We start from the raw sequence: 6,167 nt of genomic DNA, 5'->3' as shown, positions 1-6,167 counted from the left end.
TTATCTCCTCCCAGTCTTGAGGCAGGAAACAACACTGTAGGAAATCACTGAGAAGTCACACAACGACCCAACAGCCCCAGTTAACACAGGGAGGAGGAAAGTAATTCCCCAGAAAAGGGGCTGGTCTTCAGTCTTCCTTAATCCAAGAAGGGTTCAGGGGACCGGTGTGGGGGACCATCACATGAAACTGGGGCGGGGTAAGGCTGTGCTGGACCCCTGGCTAGCTACTCAAAAACTGGAGAAGCAGATCCACTTCCTCTGGGGATGGAGATCTTGGTGACTAGGCTCATTTCTTACCCTTGATGAGGCTGTCAGTTCCTCTGGTGTAATTTTCATCCTGTAGGTTCAGCACGAGGTTGTCAGCCATGAGATAAATACGGTTCTGTGACGTAGCAATCGTCTTGGAGATACTCTAGGCTGCTCGGATCTTGCGAAGTTTGATGTAGCCAGGGTTCTGGCTCAGTGCTTCTCCAAGCATCTTGGCAGCCTTGGCCTCACCCTCGGCCTGCACAGTCTTCTGCTGCTATTACTGCTTCGCTTCCTCCACCAATAATTGGGCCCGCTGGGCCTCCTGCTGGGCCACTTGTTTGGCTTCTACAGCAGCTGTGTACTCTCCGCTAAAGCTCAGCTCTGTGATGGCTACATCATCCAGGATGAGGCTGAAGTCCTTGGCCCTCTCTGTCAGCTCCCAGCGGATCATCAGGGATACCTGGGCCTGTTGGGTGATCAGCTGTGAGGCATTGAACTTGGCCACCACACTCTTGAGCACCTCGTTGACAATGGACGGTAGCACTCGTTCCTCGTAGTCCAGCCCTAGGCACTGGTACATGCTAGGAAGCTCTTCAGCACTGGGGTCGAGACAGCACTCTCAGGGAGATATTCACCATTTGTAGGTTTTTGGAGCCTGCAGGGGAGGAGATTTTTCGAGGTCTGGCCCGAATGTCATAGATAATGGGATACTGGAACCAGGGGATCCTGAAGTGAAGGCCCTCGTCCAGGATAGTGTCCTGCTGCACTCCACCTAACCGATTGAAGAAGATGGCTCTATGCCTGCCTTCCACAGTGAACACGGATTCACGGACACCGTAGGCCACAGCGCCGGCCCCCAGCAACAGCTTCGGCGCCGTGCCCATGCCCCGGGGCCCCGCGGGCAACCTTCCCGCCAGGTCCTTCAAGTTCTGGACCATGCCTCATCTTGAGGCCGGCAGCACCAGAGGCCAGAAGGGGGTGCTGGCCCGCTTCAACCCCGCTCCGGCTTAGCTACTGCCTCTAATTTTTTCAAACAGAGTAGAAACACCTCCCCAACATCCCCCAGGGATGTTATAAGGAACAAATGAGAGAAAACGGAAATACATTTTATAAATTAGAAATTCTATTTAAGTGTAACATATTATTTACACCATAACATTTTAAATTGAAAAAAAAGTATTTTAGTTGAAGAAGTCTGTGACACAGAAAGGTTAAAGAATTTAACAAAATAACTCAGCTAGTAAGTTGGAGAGCCAGGACTAGAACCCAACTTATGTGATACTTATGCTAACACTCTAAGAATCCAGAGTTTCATGTAAGATAATGGCCTCCAGTTCCATTCATGTTGCTGCATAAAACATTATTTTATGCTTTTCAATGGCTGAGTAGTATTCCATTGTGTGCATCAACTATTTTCTTTATCCATTCATTTATTGATGGACATTTAGGTTGAGTCTACATCTGGGCTATTGTGAATAGTGCTGTGATGAACATACACATAAAGATATCTTCTTGACATAATGATTTTTTTTTAACTTTTATTTTAGGATGGGGGTACATGTGCGGGTTTGTTTTATGGACAAATTACATGTTATGGGAGTTTGGTGCACAGATAATTTTGTCACCCAGGGAATAAACATAGTACTGATAGGTAGTATTTTCATCCTCACCCTCCACCCTCAAGTAAGCCCCAGTGTCTGTTGATCCCTTCTTTGTGTCTGTATATACTCAATGTTTCACTTCCACTTATAAGTGACAACATGTGGTCTTTCATTTTCTGTCCCTGTGTTAGTTTCTTTAGGATAATGTCTTCCAGCTTCATCCATGTTGCTGCAAATCACATGATTTTATTCTTTTTTATGGCTGCATAGTATTCTATGTATGTGTACCACATTTTATTTACCCAGTCTACCACTGATGGGCATTTAGGTCAATTTCATGCTTTTTTACTGTTTATTTTTTTAAATAGAGAGACAGGGCCACACTTAGTTGCCCAGGCTGATCTCAAATTTCCGGGCTCAAGCAATCCTCCCAACCCAGCCTCTCAAAGTGCTGGGATTACAGGTATGAGCCACTGTGCTCAACTCCTATGTTTTGGTATTGTGAGTAGTGCTGCAATGATGTCTCCATTTTCCCATTCACCAGAATTGATTATGTTTACTTTGATCCTTGGCTTGAAAGAGTCAACAGTTACAGTGTTCTTTTATCTCCTCCATATCAAAAAAGTTGACAGATTATCAATATGTGGTATAATTATGATAAATAGGCAAGGGTATTTTTGAAAAAGCAAAGATTAATAACCTTTGCTGGGTAATTATTATTTCTGAGGTCTTCATATGCATTGTCTCATTTTTCCTCACAATAGCCCAGTGGGTACTAGTTTTAATCCCCTTTAACAGATGAGAAAATTGAGACTCAGAGAGGATAAGTAACTTGGTGATATGGTTTGGATTTGTGTTCCAGTCCAAATCTCATGTCAAATTGTAATCCACAATGTTACAGGAGAGGCGTGGTGGGAGGTGATTGAATCATGGGTATGCATGAATTTCCCCCTTGTTGTTCTCATGAGAGTGAGCTCTCATGAGATCTGGTTGTTTAAAAGTATGTAGCACCTTCCCCTTCTCTCTCTTTCTCCTGCTGTGACTATGTAAGGCATGCCAGTTTCCCCTTTCACCATGACTGAAAGTTTTCTGAGGCCTCCCCAACCATGCCTCCTATACAGCCTGAGGAACCATGAGCCAATTAAAACTCTTTTCTGTGTAAATTACTTAGTTTCAGGTATTTTTTATAACAGTGTGAAAACAGACGAATACACTTGTCCAAAGATATATAGCTTATTAGTAATGGAGCTTGTATTCAAACTCAGATCTGCCTGATCCTGTGTCTGAGATCTTATGTACAACCATGCTATCTCCAAATAAAAAAAAAATGATAAAATTTGGTGCTGTGCCTACAAAATCTGTATTTGGGTAGTATGTTAGAGAAGAGAATAAAAAGCCTCATGAATCTGTTTAGAAATATATTAGATGAAGTAGAAAGGGCCCAGGCTTTAGAATCAAAGAGATCTTGGTTTGAATCCCAGGTCTGTCAGTTACGAGCTGTGTGACATTAAGTCAGTCATTTAAACCCCTGAGCCTGATTGTCCTTATCTGTAAATTGGAAATAAAAATACCTCACAGAGTTGTAATAAGAATTAAATAAGATGATGAATTGTAAGTGTTTGGAAAAGAGAATATATTAAATGCATGGTAACTGTTAAAATTATATTTGCTGACATTATTGTTATTGTTATCATTGAAGTTTTAACAGATTTGGGAGATAGGGAAAATATTAACATGAAGAATATACTTCCAGATTTCATTGTTTCAGGATTCTTACCCCTGTTTAGTGTTGACTCTGCATGGAGGTGGCCTCCAGATAAATTTTATAGAGTAGTCAGTATGCTTTTCCACTTCTGAGAGAGTACTCATTTGAGTATAGGAATTTAGAGACTTTTCAACAGTTTCAAGAAGTACTAAGTTTCTACTTGTGCATGACATTGTGAAGGATGAAAAAATCATATGGTCTAGAGAGAGATAACTGTCATTCATCAATTTATATGTTATCCCATTTTATCCAATAAATTCACTTAACAGGAATTTAATGAACAACCATAATATTCAAGGCAATGTGCTAATTGTGGCTGAGGTAGAAAATAAATAGAGCAGATATACGACATCTTGGCCTTTGTTTTCATGCAGTCCTATACTCCAGGTTGAAAATGAAAAGTGCCTTTACAGAGGTCTATAAATGGGGCAATGGAAAATCAGAAAAGGAAATAATGACTTCTTGCTGGGACTGAGTAGAGGAGGTAGCATTTCAGCTGAATCCTCCTGATTTGGAGATAAGAGAGGGAAGAGAGTGGGTGATTTTTATTACACTTTCTAATGCTGATGTAATTTTCTATTTTGAAGCATGGTATATCTTAGTGATTACAAATGCAGGTTCTGGAGCCAGATTGTTTAGGTTCAGTCCTGGCTCAGTTACTTTTACTGCTATTTATCCATTTTGTGACTTGACGTCTTCATCTGCCAAATGGGAATAAAATAACAGTGCCTTCCTTATAAGGGTTTTATAGGATTAAATGAAACAAATACACATAAAGCATTTACACAATGCTCATCAAATTTGAGCCATTTGGGGTATTATTACAAGGCCTTGGATACTGATGAAGCTGACATGCTTAATCATTCAGCCCCTTTACAGTGAAATATTTATGAATCGCTATTATTTAAGTAAGAAGGAGGAAAATACAATAGGAGGGGTAGAAGCTGAATCTTGAGACAGGAGAGAAGCTTTGCTGCTCTCTCAACAAAAGTGCAGTGAAATAGTGGCAGAAAACTCACATGTGGAACCTGCCTTGTTCCTTGCTTGAAACTCAATTTATATTTTTAACCTTTATATTAGGCTTAGATGTGCAAGTTTGTTATATAGGTAAATAATGCGCCATGGGGGTTTGGTGTACAGATTATTTTGTCACCCAGGTAATAAGTATAGTACTCTATAGGTAGTCTTCAATCCTCTCTCTCTTCCCCAACTCCACCCTTAAGTAGGCCCCAGTATCTGTTGTTTCCTTCTTTGTGTCCACATGTGTGCAAAGTTTAGCTCCCACTTATAAGTGAGAACCTGCAGTATTTGGTTTTCCTGTGTTAGTTCACTAAGGATAATGGCCTACAGCTCCATCCATGTTGCTGCAAAGGAAATGTATCTCATTGTTTCTTATGGCAGTATAATAATCCGTTGTGTATATGTACCACACTTTTTATCCAGTCTACTGTTGATGGATATTTAGGTTGATTCCATGACTTTGCTATTGTGAATATCCATGTGTCTTTATGATAGAATGATTCTTGTACCCAATAATGGGATAGCTAGGTCAAATGGTAATTCTATTTTAAGTCTTTGAGAAATCGCCAAACTGCTTTCTGCAATGGCTGAACTAATTTACACTCCCACCAGCAGTGTATAAGCTTTCTTTTTTTTCACCACATCACCAGCATCTGTTATTTTTTGACCTTTTAATACTAGCCATTCTGAATGGTGTGAGATGATATCTCATTGTGGGTTTGATTTCCATTTATCTAAGAATTAGTGATGTTGAGCATTTTTCATATGCCTTTTGGCCACATGTATGACTTATTTTGAAAAATATTTGTTTAGTTATTTTGCCAACTTTTTCATGGAGTTATTTTTTTCTCATATATTTGTTTAAGTTCCTTATAGATGCTGAGTATTAGATCTCTGTTGGATGCATAGTTTGCAAATATTTTATGCCATTCTCTAGGGTATCTGTTCACTCTGTTGATAGTTTATTTTACTATGCAGAAGCTCTTTAGTTTAATCAGGTCCCATTGGTTAATTTTTGTTTTTGTTACAATTGCTCTTGGCATCTTCTTCATGAAATCTTTGCCAGTTTCTATGTTCAGACTGGTATTGTCTAGGTTGTCTTTCAGGGTTTTTACATATTTAGGTTTTACATTTAAGTCTTTAATCCACCTTGAGGTGATTTTGTATATAGTGTAAGGAAGAAATCCTGTTTCAGTCATCTGCACATGGCTAGACAGTTATCCCAGAACCATTTATTGAATAGAGAGAACTTTCCCCATTGCTTGTTTTTGTCAATTTTGTTTTCTGTGTGTGGCATTATTTCTTTGCTTTCTATTCTGTTCTATTTATTTGTCTATGTAACTGTTTTTGTACCAGTACCATGCTGTTTTTGTTACTGTTTGCTCATAGTAGTTTGAAGTCAGGTAATGTGCTGCCTGCACCTTTGTTATTTCTGTTTAGATGGTCTTGGCTATTCAGGCTCTTTTATGGTTAAATATGAATTTTAAAGTAGTTTTTTTTTTTAGGGTTTTTTTTTTTTTAATTATACTTTA

The 6,167-nt window shown here is 39.6% G+C and overlaps 1 pseudogene; it reads right to left on the bottom strand.

Annotated features, from left to right (window-relative positions):
* Positions 1–286: 286 nt before the first annotated feature.
* On the bottom strand, positions 287–1,187 carry LOC111536061 (annotated as a pseudogene).
* Between the last annotated feature and the right edge of the window lie 4,980 nt (positions 1,188–6,167).

This window comes from Piliocolobus tephrosceles, unplaced genomic scaffold, assembly GCF_002776525.5.
Source record: "Piliocolobus tephrosceles isolate RC106 unplaced genomic scaffold, ASM277652v3 unscaffolded_15788, whole genome shotgun sequence".
NCBI lineage: Eukaryota > Metazoa > Chordata > Mammalia > Primates > Cercopithecidae > Piliocolobus > Piliocolobus tephrosceles.
Note: the sequence above shows the minus strand (reverse complement) of the source record. Positions and strands in the feature narration are given on the sequence as shown.